At 43.3% G+C, this 16,066-nt stretch overlaps 1 long non-coding RNA gene across 3 annotated transcripts in view; it reads right to left on the reverse strand.

Moving 5' to 3' along the window:
• Nucleotides 1-992: 992 nt before the first annotated feature.
• The window catches only part of LOC144301335 (uncharacterized), a 35,712-nt gene continuing 20,638 nt past the window's right edge, over nt 993-16,066 (reverse strand). The window contains exon 4 of one of the 3 annotated variants that reach the window (XR_013368151.1): nt 993-1,669. This is a non-coding gene — a long non-coding RNA (uncharacterized LOC144301335). Of the gene's footprint in view, nt 1,670-5,920; nt 6,127-12,477; nt 12,809-16,066 lie in introns of those variants that run through there. The other 2 variants (XR_013368152.1, XR_013368150.1) reach the window with 2 other exon arrangements.

The following is a 16,066-nucleotide window of genomic DNA, read 5'->3' on the forward strand; positions in this document are numbered from 1 at the left end:
ATCCGGTGTGGAGTTTTAAAGTTCCTGCTTCTCCAGGGCTGGGTTTTCCTGTCCTGGAGGCTCTGACCCGTTAGCTCGGCTCCTCGTGGGGCCCCTCCCCACTTGGTTCTTTCTTATTTTTATTTTTTCCACCTTCCTACCTTGCTAGAAGCGAAAACCCTTCTTCTGTAGCGTTCCAGCTGTTCTCTCTTTAAGTCTCAGGTCAAATTCGTTGGTGTTCAGGATGATTTGAAAGTTATCTGGGGGGCAGCCCTGGTGGCGCAGCGGTTTAGTGTCGCCTGCAGCCCGGGGCCTGATCCTGGAGACCCGGGATCGAGTCCCACGTCGGGCTCCCTGCATGGAGCCTGCTTCTCCCTCTGCCTGTGTCTCTGCCTCTCTCTCTCTCTGTGTCTCTCATGAATAAATAAATAAAATCTTAAAGAAAAAAAAAGAAAGTTATCTGGGTAAGTTGGTGGGGATAGGTGAGTTGAGGACCCTACTCTTCCGCCACCTTGCCTGTTCTTAAAAAGAGCGTCCTATTCTTTTTTTTTTTAAGATTTTAAAAATTTATTTATTCATGCGAAACAGAGAGAGAGAGAGAGAGAGAGAGAGAGAGAGAGAGAGGCAGAGACCCAGGCAGAGGGAGAAGCAGGCTCCATGCAGGGAGCCCGACGTGGGACTCAATCCCGGGACTCCGTGATCACACCCCGGGCCCAAGGCAGGCGTTAAACTGCTGAGCCACCTGGGCTGCCCAGAGCATTCTATTCTTAAAAACTCAAAGAATTCGAAAAAGCCTTCAGAGTCACCTTCCTTAAACTGAGAAAGGACTTGTACATTGGGGGACTGGTTTGCTCTAATTTTACACAGTACACTTGTTGTAGTACAAAGCGGTCATTGCGTTAAGGCAGTAAGACGATCTCCACGTGAATTAAAGCTAAGCACAAATTTTCAAGTTCAGTGATGTCCTTTTTTTTTTTTAAAGTTTAAATTTTTATTTATTTATGATAGTCACAGAGAGAGAGAGAGAGAGAGAGGCAGAGACACAGGCAGAGGGAGAAGCAGGCTCCATGCACCGGGAGCCCGATGTGGGATTCGATCCCAGGTCTCCAGGATCACGCCCTGGGCCAAAGGCAGGCGCCAAACCGCTGTGCCACCCAGGGATCCCTCAGGGATGTCCTTTTTACCTGTTTTCTATTACCTATGCCATTATTTGCTCATTTACCAAGCAGAATAAGCCAGACTACTTTAGGCAAGAAAGAAAAAGGGAGAGGAAGGCTGATAAAAAGACTTCAATGCCGCTGTGATGGGGTGCCTTGGTGGCTCAGCCAGTTAAGCGTCTACCTTAGGCTTGGGTCCTGGGAATGAGCCCGGCATTGGGGTCCCTGCTCAGCAGGCAGTCTGCTGCTCCTTCCCCTTCTGCCCCTCTCCCTGCTTGTGCTCGCTCTCTGTCTCTCTCAGATAAGTAAATAAAATCTTAAAAACAACAACAACAACAACAACAACTTTGATGCCACTGTGAGAGGCCACATGTCTTGTCAGGTCCTCCATGGTGTTGGTCACCAGGCCCACCTCACCTGTCCCTGGTGCTCAGGATAAAGGCTGCAGTAATGTTAATTCTGGTTACCACTCAAAAGTGGGCAGTGGTTCTCCCCAAGGGTCCCAGATGTCAGTCTGACTTCATTCAGGATTTCTGTGTGAGACAAGCTGCTTGTTAAAGAGGTTACAGAACTTGAAACCAATTTACCTTATACATGTCAAGTGCATTTTCCTGATCCAACTAACTGTAACCCCTGATGAGGGTAACTACCAGGGGGACATTTCCAATTTGAAACTACAGTTCCCACTGTGCACAATATAGTACAGTGTAGCGTGAATGTTTGACCAGGATCTGGCCCCCCAACATCGCCAAAATGGGTGAAATATATCTAAATTTATCAAGAAAACATTCAATTGCCAGTATTGGCTGGACTTCCACTGGAACATTTAAGCATGCTGTTTGGGGATTAAATAAACTATTTGCTGTCCTTTTGAATTGTGGTTATCCATTGTATATTAAAGCCACAGAACACATTTGAGAAACAAAGAAGATTTCCAGAATAATGTTGAAGACTTCGTTAAGCCTTATGGCAAATGACAGAAAGAGAAGATTGTAAAACCATGGATTGTGTATTATAAATTCATGCAGCACATAGTACCTTAATTTTTCCAGAAAGAAAAGCCTGACACAAGGACATGGGTGTAGGTGCTTTCCTGGGGAAGTGAGGAGCTGGGGAGTTTGGCCAGGGAGGGAGGGCAAGCCAAGCCACTTGTGTTGGTCCCTGCTGTGGGCAACTGGGCTCTGATGCCAATGGTATTTCTGAGGAACCATACAGAATATGCCTCAAAGTGACTGTCTGAGGGATGAAAGGGAGAAGCATTTCTAAGTCTTCATCCATTGACTCCCATCTAGCCTTGGCAGAGGGTTGCCCCAAGGGGTCATAACACCCTTTTTTTTTTTTTTATGATAGTCACAGAGAGAGAAAGAGAGAGAGGCAGAGACATAGGCAGAGGGAGAAGCAGGCTCCATGCACCGGGAGCCTGACGTGGGATTCGATCCCGGGTCTCCAGGATCGCGCCCTGGGCCAAAGGCAGGCGCCAAACTGCTGCGCCACCCAGGGATCCCGACACCCTTGTACCTCTATATTGCACAAGAGCCAGCGCTGAGCACGCTCCTGCAGCCACTCCACATGAGATTAGAGGAGCCCCGTGGGGTTCAGGGGGTAAAGCATGACCACAGGAGACAGGCGGAAGCCTGTGTGGAATTGTGCCCCCAAACAAAGTCGGGATTGAAGGTATGAACAAGAGGGTGTGAGGCTGTAGATACTAGCACCCAACACTTACACATTCCTGATCAACCTTTTATTCTGCAAAATCAAGCATTACAAGTAAAACGGCTGTGGGGGGGATAGGGTTAGAGGCAGATCACTCCCCATCTATCTAAATCTGTATCCAGAATGCTAATGCAAGCGGTAGTTTGCACATCAGGAGAGAACTTGGACCACCCAGGTATCTCATCAAGGCTGGAGGCCATCACAGCGGATATTTTTTTTTTTTTAAGATTTTATTTATTTATTCATGAGAGACACAGAGAGAGAGGGGCAAAGACACAGGCAGAGGGAGAAGCAGGCTCCATGCAGGGAGCCTGATGCAGGACTCGATCCAGGACCCCAGGATCACACCCTGAGCCAAAGGCACACGCTCAACTGCTGAGCCACCCAGGTTTCCCAACAGTGGATATTTCGAATGTACAACATGAAAGGGAAAATGCTGGCAGGGCTTTACTTAGAGCTGGCCTGGCAGGTGCAGGAACAGTACAGAGGGCAGCGGGCTCTGAGGGCTGTTCAGTGGGTCCAGGAGGCAGTGCAATCTGACCTGGAGCTAGGGAAAGGCCTCCCCGGGTATGAGTGCTCATTTTCAATTTTCCTAAACTATAGCTAAAAGGGCTCATGCAGCCAGTATAGCAGTGGAACTCAGGGTTTCTTGTTTTCCTGTTGATGGTTATGATTTTCCTCCTGCAAGGATTGATTCCCTTGCAGAAATGCACATTCTTACAGAATGAATGTGTTTCAGTGTCTCCCTGTATGGCCATTATGGTGTATCCAGGCTAAATATTGGCCATTTCACTGCACCTGTGGGGTTCAGGGTATTTTATGTCTTATGTCATTTAACCCTCCTCAGACCCTGTGTGCTCTGTGCCATTGCCCATGATGTCAAGCCCTTGCAGAGGGAAGAGGGCTCAGAGAACCATGAGATCTGCTCAGTAACCCAGTGACAGAACAAGACTAAGAATGGTGGAATTCCAATTCTTTTTTTTTTTTAATTTTTATTTATTTATGATAGTCAGAGAGAGAGAGAGAGAGGCAGAGACACAGGCAGAGGGAGAAGCAGGCTCCATGCACTGGGAGCCCGACGTGGGACTCGATCCCGGGTCTCCAGGATCGCGCCCTGGGCCAAAGGCAGGCACCAAACTGCTGTGCCACCCAGGGATCCCTGGAATTCCAATTCTTAAAGTCCTAACTATCTTCTACTATGTTCTAACATAAATCAGTAAGTAATAAGGGAACAATTGGACTGCTGGAACATAGGGAAACTTACAAATATCTACATATAAAATCTATAAAGAAGAGATTGGAGTAAATAGTTATAACAGATGTGATCAAACAAGGATCAACATCTGCCCTCTCTGAAGTGTGAATAACAGTATCAAGAAGTCAATCAACTGTCTTCCTTGGCTCTGCCTGTGAAGGTGGCAGCTGTCACCTCCTCCATCTCATGGCTGCCTTCGGACATCTGGTGAAGCCCAAGATTGTTAAAAAAGAGGACCAAGAAGTTCATCTGACACCAGTCAGACCAATAGGTCAAAATTTAGTGCAATTGATGGAAACCCAGAGGCACAGAGGATTCAAGATTCACTGCCTAACACTGGTTAAGGAGCAACAAGAAAACATAGCACATGCTGCCCACTGGCTTCCCAGTCCACAGTGGTTGAAAAGAAAATACAAATTTCAAATAAACGACAAACTTTTCAACAGTCCTGTCAATCAAGGACATGAAATGGGAATAAAAACAGAGTGTAATTTGCATCTATAAATGTGGAACTTTGAAAACACAAAATTCAACGGAGATGAGACTATAGAGAAATATTCATTACAGATAGCATTATAAATTTGTAGAATTGTATAAAGTTTAACAATACCTATCAAGGGTAATAAAAATAAAATAAAAATAATTTAAAAATTAACTCTTCTTTCAATATTTTGCATATTCCCAGGGATTACTTTCAGAAAATAAATCGATAGAGGGTCACCCAGCTGGCTTAGTTGGTATAGTACACAACTCTTGACCTCAGGGTCATGAGTTTCAGCCCAACATTGAGCATTGAGCCTACTTAACAAAAAATTTTAAATGTAAACTGCTAGAAAATAATTTGACAGAAAGACAGATTTAATTGTTTAAAAATATAACAAATCAGAACGCCTGGGTGGCTCAGTGGTTGAGTGTCTGCCTTTGCTTGAGTCATTATCCCGGGGTGCTGGGATCGAGTTCCATGGGGATCCTGCCTCTCCCTCTGCCTATGTCTCTGCCTCTCTGTGTCTCTTACGAATAAATAAAAATCTTTAAAAAATATATATATAACAAATTTTCCCCAACAAAAAAAGAATGTAGAAATGTCTTATGGGTTCGAAGCTAGAGAAATTATTGCCAATTATGTCATCTCTACATGATGGAATTATATAGTTTTTAAAGATAAGACGCATGATGAGAAAACAGCTTACAAAACATCTAAGTGATATGTGTGTACCTTTGATGAACTAACATCAAATGAAAGTAGAATGCAAATTGGTATGTACAGAAGCTGTGATCACAACTCTAAGAACTACCCCCAGGGAGGAGGGAGAGAAAGTTGTTGCTTTAAAAAGCTGGAGGAAGGGGCACCTGGGTGGCTCAGTGGTTGAGTGTCTGCCTTTGGCTGAGGTCTGCATCCCAGGGTCCTGGGATCGAGTTCCACCTCGGGCTCCCGGCGGGGAACCTGCTTCTCCCTCTGCCTATATCTCTGCTTCTCTCTGTGTGCTTCCCATGAATAAATTAAAAAAAAAAAAAAAAAGCTGGGATCCCTGGGTGGCGCAGCGGTTTGGCGCCTGCCTTTGGCCCAGGGCGTGATCCTGGAGACCCGGGATCGAATCCCACGTCAGGCTCCTGGTGCATGGAGCCTGCTTCTCCCTCTGCCTGTGTCTCTGCCTCTCTCTCTCTCTGTGTGACTATCATAAATAAATTAAAAAAAAAAAAAAAAAAGAAATGGCCCATTTAAAAAAAAAAAAAAAAAAAAAAGCTGGAGGCAGAAATCCTCAGGAAGTGAGCTATCTTTGCTTTGCCACGCACTTTCTAGACTCTGGTGGTGTAGCAATCTAGAGCTCAGGGCCCGGATTGGAGTGAGATGAGTAATACAGCATTGCTCTTCCAATAAAGAAAGATGAAGTTTTAATTGTGTAGGGCAAGTGAAGGGGGAAGAGAGAGCAAAGGGCAGAAACTGGTGGAGATGAGCAATGAGGTCAGAGAGAGAAAGGTAGGCAAGGGGCGGGAGGCCGGAGGCTTCTGGAGAAGAAATGGCTGAAAAAAAAAAAAAAAGAAAGAAATGGCTGGTGAGAGTGTTCTAGGAACAACCGTGAGGCAAAAGTGCAGGGGTGAGGGAGTTAAGTAAAGGCAAAAAACAAAGCAAATTGAAATGTTCTCAGCGAACCAATGAATTTATGATAATTAGGGGGATGATCTTTAGGTTATACAGATAAAGGATAGAAGATAAAATACTAAAAATAGCTATTATTTTAGAGTAGTAGAACATAACTATGTTTTCAAATTTAATTTGTATTTATCTGTTCTAAGGATAATATACATTTTTTAAAAAGATTTATTTCTTTTAGAGAGAGAGAGAGAGCCCAGGGGGTGGGGCAGAGGGGGGAGAGAGAGAGAGAGAGAGAGAGAGAGACCCAAACAGAGTCTGTGCTGAGCAGAGAGCCCAATGTGAGGCTCAATCTCATAACCCTGAGATCATGCATGACCCAAGCCGAAACCAAGAGTTGGGTGCTCAACCACCCAGGAACCCCCACACTTTTTTTTTTTTAATATTTTATTTATTTTTTCATGAGAGACAGAGAGAGGCAGAGATGCAGGCAGAGGGAGAAGCAGGCTCCATGCAGGGAGCCCGATGTGGGACTTGATCCTGGGACTCCAGGATCACGCCCTGGGACAAAGGCAGGCACTAAACCGCTGAGCCACCCAGGGATCCCCCGCCCACTTTTTTGAACAAATAGTCAACATTATAGAAATTTTTAGCATGTAATAGATCAAGGCTACTGAAAAATTTATTTATTTATTTATTTATTTATTTATTTATTTATTTATGATAGTTACACAGAGAGAGAGAGAGAGAGAGAGGTAGAGACACAGGCAGAGGGAGAAGCAGGCTCCATGCACCGGGAGCCTGACGTGGGATTCGATCCTGGGTCTCCAGGATCGCGCCCTGAGCCAAAGGCAGGCGCTAAACCGCTGCGCCACCCAGGGATCCCTGAAAAATTTTTTTCACATGAATTTTTTAGCCATTCACTCATTTTCTAGACTTGAATTCTTCCTTGCAGATTTTTTTTTTTTTAATTTTTATTTATTTATGATAGAGAGAGAGAGAGAGAGAGGCAGAGACACAGGCAGAGGGAGAAGCAGGCTCCATGCAGGGAGCCCGATGTGGGATTCGATCCCGGGTCTCCAGGATTGCGCCCTGGGCCAAAGGCAGGCGCCAAACTGCTGCGCCACCCAGGGATCCCCTTCCTTGCAGATTTTTAAATGCTTTTATCCAGTACTCCCCAGCACACTATTCACTGAAGGCAGTGAAAGGATGTTACAGCAAGCTCAGAAATAAATCTAAGTATATATATCCTAAACTTATATGACAAAGTTGTGATTTTATCTAAATGGAGAAAGTAGGGACACCTGGGTGGCTCAGCGGTTAAGCATCTGGCGCTCAGGGCGTGATCCCACGGTCCCAGGATCGAGTCCCACATCAGGCTCCCGGCATGGAGCCTGCTTCTCCCTCTGCCTGCCTCTTTCTCCCTGTCACTCATGAATAAATAAATAAAATCTTAAAAAAAAAATAAATGGAGAAAGTATGGTTACCATGGCTGGCATGCCTGGCTCTTTATCTGGAAGAAAATAGCTAGACTCTTCATGCCCTGTGCAAAAATAAATCAATAGGGATCAAAGGTGCAAAAGTTAAAAAAAGAAAACTTTTTGAAAAGAATGTAGGAGATGATTTGTGAAACCTCAAGGTCAAGGTGGAGACTGTCTTATACAAGGTAGAATCCAAAGCCATTAAAATTATTTACATGGAAAAATAAATTATAGATGAGTCAATCGATAGTGATGGACTGTGGAAATCATTTGCATGTATTTTAGAGACAAAGGATTAATAGCCCTAATGTTTGAAAAGTTCTCACCAATTGATAGGGAAAAGACACACAATCCATAGAAAAAGGGCACAAAAGATACTATGTTGTTTTAATTCTGCTTGTTCTGCGTATCTCTTCTCCACCGCGTTTGCTTGCATCTGTTCCTTGGGAGGTTGCCCTGTGGACTGGTCATTTGGAATCCTTGCAGGCTGCCTTGCCTATTGATTTGGCCAAAGGAAGAACCAGTGGGAGACTGGAGGGCTGAAGGAGAGAAAAGTTGTGATATTTTCCCCTTCTGATGATATTTGTCTGGCAGAAGCTAAGTGCTTCCATCTCCACAGCTCTCAGAGGAGAGATTTTCCTCCATGGTTCAGTGCTCCCTCTAGTTCCCTGTCTTGTCTCTTCAGCCCTCGGAGGCAGTAATAACTTCCGGCTGTTTCATCTCTGGGTGACTCGCTAGCTATTCATCTTGTATTTTCCCTATTAGTACTGCCTGCAGATCTGTGAGTAGTGCCTTCATCACAGTCTTTTTATTTGAACCATCTGGGGTGAATTCTCTTTCCTGCTGGGATCCTAATAGATACAGATATGAACTAGCAATACTCAGAAAAGGAAATGCAAATCATCAATAAAGATATGATAATACCTTTAACTTCACTTGCACTCAGAGAAATTCAAATTCAAGTAAAAATGGGGGTGCCTGGGTGGCACAGTCAGTTAAGTGTTTAACTTGGTTTCAGCTCAGGTGGTGATTTCAGGGTCATGAGATTGGGCTCCGAGTAGGGCTCTGTGCTCAGCACAGAGTCTGCTTTCTCTCAAATAGATAAATAAACCTTTCCTTAAAAAGATTTTTATTTAATCTTTATTTGAGAAAAAGAGAGAGAGAACAAGAGTGGCAGAGGGAGAGGGAGAAGCAGACTCCCTGCTGAGTAAGGAGCCAGACTCGAGGCTCCATCCCAGGACCCTGGGATCATGATCTGAGCTGAAGGTAGACACTTAATGGACTGAACCGCCCAGGTGCCCCAATAAATAAATCTTTAAAAAAAGTTTAAGGTGGCTCAGTGGTTGAGCATCTGCCTTTGTTTGACTCAGGTCATGATCCTGGGGTTCTGGGTTCAAGCCCCACATCAGGCTCCCCACAGGGAGCCTGCTTCTCCCTCTGTCTATGTCTCTGCCTTTCTCTGTGTGTGTCTCTCATGAATAAATAAATAAAATCTTAAAAAAAAAAAAAAAAGAATGGTGGACCTGCAAGATGGGAAAAGACTGGATTCTAAGATGACCTCAGAGGACAGAACCACCTTGCTAGTTTTGGGCCACCCACCTTGGGATCATTATGCAAAAGAGAAGGAAACTTCAGCTTGTCTAAGAAACATGTGTCAGTCTATAGCAGAATCTGAATGCTAACTCAAAACAATGTAATTTTCTTAACAGACATAGTAAAACTCTGGCATATATGTTTATACGGAGCTTAGAAAAAGATGTGGAAAGATATGTACCAAATCATTACCTTGGTTACACAGGGAGTGGGTTGGAATGGAATTGGGATAATGCACTATGTCCCCATAATATTCTTTCAACTCTGTTCTAGATGGGCTTTTTATGTTGCAAAGAGACTCATTCAAGTTAAGTGAAATGGAGAGGAGTTTAGCATAAAGACACAGAGAGGTCACATAGAATCTCAAATCAGGAACCCAAGTATCACTGGGCTCATGAAAAATGGAAAGTAGTCAGGAGCCACAGTTGGTCTTTAGTTCCTCCTGTGAGCTTCTCTGTCCTTCCCCTTCTGCACATGTCTGTAAGCCTATGTTCTAGAAACAACTGCACTTTGGTAATGGCGAGATCAGTGGTTCTCCAAGTGTGGCCCCGGGCCAGCAGCATCAAAATCAACTGGGAGCTTGTTAGAAATGCAACAGTCTGGACCAAACCCAGACTACTGAATGAGAAACTCTGCAGGCCCAACAATCTATTTTAACAAGCTCTTGAGGTGATCCTCATGAACATTAAAATTGGAGAACCACTGCTCTAGATGATGTTCCAGCTCTAATCCCTTCTCAATTGGCAACAGGTATTGCTTAATTTAAGAGAGAAAGACTCTAGTAGGCTAAGTTTATCTTTTTTTTTTTTTTTTTTTTTTTTGCCAGGCCAGCCACTGGCCAACTAATGGATAGTGTCAGTCTAAGTCAGGATAAGTCTATCCTTATTCCAATTAATCTTTTTTTTTTCCAATTAGTCTTTGCAAGAGGGCATGCTCATAACTTAACTCTTTCCCTGTTGCTGTACATTTAGAAAGCAAATTTTTTTCCACCATAAATGTCACTGTAATGAATATCTGCAACCCCCCTCCACATGCACACATTCATAGAATCAAAAAGAATGCACAATTTGATGGTCATGTATTAGTGGCATAAGATTGTACCAGTATACTAGCATTAAATATCATAATTAAATTATTTTTTGCTTTTTGGCTAACTTACAGCATCACTTTAAAAACAAAACAGGGAATGCCTGAGTGGTTCAGAGGTTGAGCATCAGCCTTTGGCTCAGGGCGTGATTCTGGAGTCCCAGGATTGAGTTCCACATCAGGCTCCCTGCATGGAGCCTGCTTCTCTCTCTGCCTTTGTCTCTGTCTCTCTCTCTGTGTCTCTCATAAGTAAGTAAGTAAGTAAGTAAATAAATAAATAAATGAAATCTTTAAAATAAAAAACAATGTGTACCTTGTTTTATAAAAGGAGGGGGAATTTGTGGCAAGAGTCAAATGAGAGGCTTGAAGCGTTCATTTCAGAAAGGTCTTGCCCATGTCATGAGTGGTAAATTTGTGAGAAGCACAAAGTTTAAGGAAGGAGAAAGAATTCATGGAGCAATCCCAGTAGGGATGATGACAGGGGTCTCCAAAAGAATGCAATGCAAGGATTGAGAGTCAGGGAAAACTCTTGAGTGTTGGGACATGTGTCCCCCATCAGAGCCTGCTAAACCATATCTGAAGGAGTTAAGAGATATCTGGTTGCTTATAGGTTAAAAGGTTCATTTATGTGTGCTTTATAGATTCATAACTTGTTTACTTAAAAGAATTATTATTAATATTAATGGGGACTGGTCTACCCCTTCCTAATCTTTGCTTCCCAATGAAGGAGTGGTTGGCTAAATTTTAGGAAGAAGGTGGGAAGGAAGGGCAGGGAAACTGTGGGGCCACCATGGAATATGCTGAGTTGCACAGCAGCCCCCCTTGGGGGCATAGCCTCAGTGAGACAAATGGCACCTGTCTTCCAGACCATGGGGCAGTGGCCCCAAATTCTTACCTTGGGAGTTGATTCAGCAAGTTCTGAACACAGGAAAACACGTAAAGTACATTGAAAAGGAAGCAGATAGGAAGGGACGTTGTCACATGTGTGAATGACCCTTTGTGCTTGTCTTCTATAAGATGGGAATCCTCAACCACTTTCTGTTTTCATTATTTGTCAGAGAAATGTGTGTTGAAAATTAATTGCTTCCTCCCCCAGCCCCTTGCCATATATCCTAGCCAAAGAGAAGCCAGAAGCTCTGCTGTCAGAAGAGGAAGACAAAGTGATGGTGACGGTCCCTGGACAGTAAAAACTCGTATAGAACAAGCTGAAAGTTAACACAGCCCCATGCATCCAGACTCACTGGGTCTACAGGGTTTGGGTCTTCCAGCTGTGAGAAAGAGAGCCAGGCAGTTGGACACCCTTATCCCATCAGAGTTCTCCAGTCTTACTAAGTCATCCAGACATGATCAAGGTGGACACCAAGTACTGATGGAGCCTCCTTCCGCAGGACTTGCCATCCAGAGGCAGGGAGTGCTGTTGGTAGACAGCCCTCTGGTGTCATGCCTTTCAGAGATTGACTCAATTGCAGAGAGCTGCCTTCCCTGGCTGGCTCTTTGGGAGTGGAGTGGGGGTGGGGGTGGGGAGTGTAACTCCAGAACTCTCTGGGGCTGGCTGAGGCTGTCTGAGACCTTGACCTCTCCTGCCCACTCCTGCTCCTTCCCTCCTTTCCACAGGGGTTAGTTCTACCACCGAGTAAGCATTCTGCACACTGACGTCCATCTCAGAGTCTGCTTCCTGCAGAAGTCACCTGGGACAATGATTTAGTAAAAAGGAAACTGTGAACTTGTACAAGCCTATTTGTGTAATAAATGGGTATAGACTTTCAAACGCATGGAATATTTGTGGAATCTTACAGAAGAGACTGCTGACGACAGCTACATGCAGGAAGTAGGACTGGGTTCTTTTGGGAGCAGAGAGTTGTTACTTTTTATTCTTTACCATAAGTATGAATTACTTTGTCTTTTTTTTTTTCTTTTTTTTTTCTTTTATTTTTTTATTTATTATTTATGATAGTCACAGAGAGAGAGAGAGAGAGAGAGAGAGGCAGAGACATAGGCAGAGGGAGAAGCAGGCTCCAAGCACCGGGAGCCCGATGTGGGATTCGATCCCGGGTCTCCAGGATTGCGCCCTGGGCCAAAGGCAGGCGCCAAACCGCTGCGCCACCCAGGGATCCCTACTTTGTCTTTTATAATAAAAAATGATGTCTAATTTTAAAGAAACATCAGATTGCATCATATATAGTTGTCATAGCTACCATTTGGGTAACACCTTCATACCATGTACATTAGCTCAAAACAATGCAAAGATGTGGGTGTCAATTATCCATTTTACAGATAAGGGAGTTGAACTTCAGAGGTGCTAAGTGATTGGTCCAGAAGCAACTGACACCAAGCAGTGAAGCTGGGATAGACTCAGACTCCAACTCCAACGTTCAGGCTATTTCTGAGCTCAGTCAGGGTGTGTGTCTTTCTCTCAGTTCAAATGATGCCGTCTGTTTGAATGGAGAGTGTGCTGTGGGGGAAAGAGCGATGAACTGGCATTTGAGACCAAGCTTTTGGTCTTGTTGCTATTATTAGTGACCTTTGAGTTATTCATTATTCATGTGGCACACTTGCTTTTAAAAATCCAAGTCATTTTGGTGTAGAGGCAAGATCTAAAGTCCATTGGGTTTGACAGAACTGGGTCCTGCTAGGTACTGTGTGATTTTTAACAAGTTACTTAACCTCTCTGAGCCTCAATTTTCTATTCTTTATAGTAAAGAAAATGGACTTTAAGACTCAGAGGTGTTATGAAAAAAGTTAAGTGACATAACAGAACAGCACTTACTATATTCTGGGCACTCAAGAAGTCATTCCTTTCTTCTTGAGATTTAACTTGGTCCTTGAGATAAAGAAAGCTGTACCTCATTTTAGCATAAGTAAAAACACTCAATTTGCTAAAGAGGATATATTCAATGTATGTTAAAGGACTGATTTGGGATTCTTTTATGGATCAGCAGAAGAAAAGAATCATTTTTCTCATGACCATTGTTTACTCCTGTGAGCTCCACATGACTGAAAGATCCCCAAGGTGTATGGACTCTCCTGAGTGGGAATTAGGTAAGTAAGAAAACCTCCTTGGAAAGTGTGAAAAGAAAAGAATCAATTCCTAGACTTGGGAAGAGCAGTGCTGTGGTGGATTCAGTAGTGGCTTCCTGAAAGGTTTGTCCATGTGTTGACCCCTAGAACTTGTGAATGTGACCAGATTTGGAGAAAGGGTCTTCACAGATGGAATGTCAAGAGGAAATAATCCTGGATTATCTGGGTGGACCCTAAATCCAATGACAAGTGACCTCATAAAACACACAGAGGAGAAGAAGAGAAATCCAAGATTAAGACTGCAACTTGGGTTACCCAGCCATCAAGTTAACACCTGCCATCACCAGACGCTAGAGTGGGAAGGGAGGATTTTCCACTAGGCTGTCAGAGGGAGTGTGGCTCTGCCAAAACTTGATTTTTGACTCTCTGTGCACCTTGATTTTTACTCTTGGCCCTCTGAACTGTGAAAGAATAATTCCTTTTGTTTTAAGCCACCAGTTTGTGGTCATTTGTCACAGCAGCCACAGGAAACCAATACAGGTGCCATAAGAGAATTTTAGGGACAATTGTGGGAATAGAATCAAGATTAAATGACATAAAAAAAGGATCCAGTTGACTACATTCTTAGCAATCAGGCCATAGGAATATAGACTTAAGAAATGTCATCACAAAGATGATATGCTAGCCTTTTGAAACAGAGAGGGAAGTAGGTCAGGTAAGGGCAGGAAGCAAAAGAGGCCATGCTGATGAAGTGAGAGATATCTGCCATTTCAGATCCTGCCCCAAAAATGGCAGAATGGATTTCTCAAGGGATGCCTGGGTGGCTCAGTGGTTGAATATCTGCCTTCAGCTCAGGGTGTGATCCCAGAGTCCTGGGATCGAGTCCCACATTGGGCTCCCTGCAGGGAGCCTGCTTCTCCCTCTGCCTGTGTCTCTGCCTCTCTCTCTCTCTGTCTCTCATGAATAATTAAAATCTTAAAAAAAAAAAAAAAAGATTGGATTTCTCAAATGCCAGGGAATTGGATAGAGATATAGAGAAGATGAGAACATTTATGTTAGAATAACAAAAAATTAAAAAATATAAAAGGAAAAAAATAAAAAAATAAAAAATATAAAAAGAGATGGTCAAGAAGCAGGATGAGTTTTCCTATAAAGATCCAGTAAGCAAGGACTGGGATATACTGGCCTCTCAGAATCAAAAGTTTGAGAGGGACAACTGACAGGCCTCTCTCTACTCAAAGATGTCTGAGAGAAATGTATCAAAAAGGAGAGTGTGAACACAACCTCTGCCCAACAATAGGAAACTGGCTAAAAACACAGTCACACAATAGGACAATGAAAGCAATCACTAGTGATAAGGCTGTAGGTTAATATTCACTGAAATGAAAGATGTTTAAGACATATTATTAAGTGCAAAAAGCAAGCAATAACACAGTAAGCACAATGTAATTTCTTTGCTCGTGTATAAAATAGAAATGAAGATAATAGTACCTACTTTGTGGAGATGTATAAGGATTTAATTAGCTAATATATACAAAGTGCTGAGCAGTACTGGAAGGAGTAGATGCCAAGTGGCAGTTGTTGTTGTTGTTGTTGTTGTTGTTATCACTTCTTTTAAGTCTTCAGGCCCACCATCCTGATCCTTAAGGGTCAGATACCTTTCGCAATTCAGAATTTCTCCAATTTTGCAAAGGCGCACAATTATAGAATACCCTCAATGTGTCTGAGGCAGCATCTTACAATCAAACCCACTAAAATTGCTGCAGTGAAGCATGAATATTCACTCTAAGTGGGATAAAGACTCTAAATAATGTCACATCAGTTTGGATCAGGTTGTGTAGCCAAATAAATCTGTTGCAACTTAGAAAACAAAAACAAAACACAACAACCTTGTGTTTCCAGAGGTTTTCACTTTCTGGAATTGTAGATGAGGGTCCAGGGCCCTGTGTTCCATATGGGCATCAGGAAAGCCTGCAAGCGTTGCATTCCTATAATGCTATTGTGGACTGAGGAGACTGAAGCTTGTTTTTATCTTTGCCTTTTGACTTCTTTATATTTTAATTTTTCTGCAGTGACTATTCATTCCTTTTTTTTTTTTCTGAGAGTTTCCTGAATTTTAATCTATCCAGATAAATTTAATGTGAGGGAATATTACATTGCTCCATGGACCTCAAAATGTTCTTAGCATCAAATTCATAAGTTTCATTTTTGCCCTAAGAACATATTTCCTTGGATGCCTGGGTGGCTCAGTGGTTGAGTGTCTGCCTTTGGCTCAGGTCGTGATCCCAGGGTCTTGGGATCGAGTCCCACGTCGGGCTCCCTTCATGGAGCCTGCTTCTCCCTCTGCCTGTGTCTCTGCCTCTCTCTCTCTGTGTCTCTCATGAATAAATAAATAAAATCTAAACAAAACAAAAATACATATTTCTCCGGGGAGACAGGAACAATTAAAGAGCTGGAGTGGAGTTTTCAGGTCTTCTTCCTGTATCTTTAAGCCAGCCCAGACAGTCGATACCCAGGAAGATCAAGCCCCCTACCTAGAACCTTAACTGGGGTTTACCTACCTGCTCTTTCCTCATATGTATGTATTAGTTTGATTTGATGTGAAAAGGTAAAATAACAACAACAACAACAACGTGCTAGAAAGGAAATAGTGAGGCTGTGGGGACAAGTGAGGGAAGTCTGCATGGACAGT

This window comes from Canis aureus, chromosome 29 (assembly GCF_053574225.1).
Source record: "Canis aureus isolate CA01 chromosome 29, VMU_Caureus_v.1.0, whole genome shotgun sequence".
Classification (NCBI taxonomy): Eukaryota; Metazoa; Chordata; class Mammalia; order Carnivora; family Canidae; genus Canis; species Canis aureus.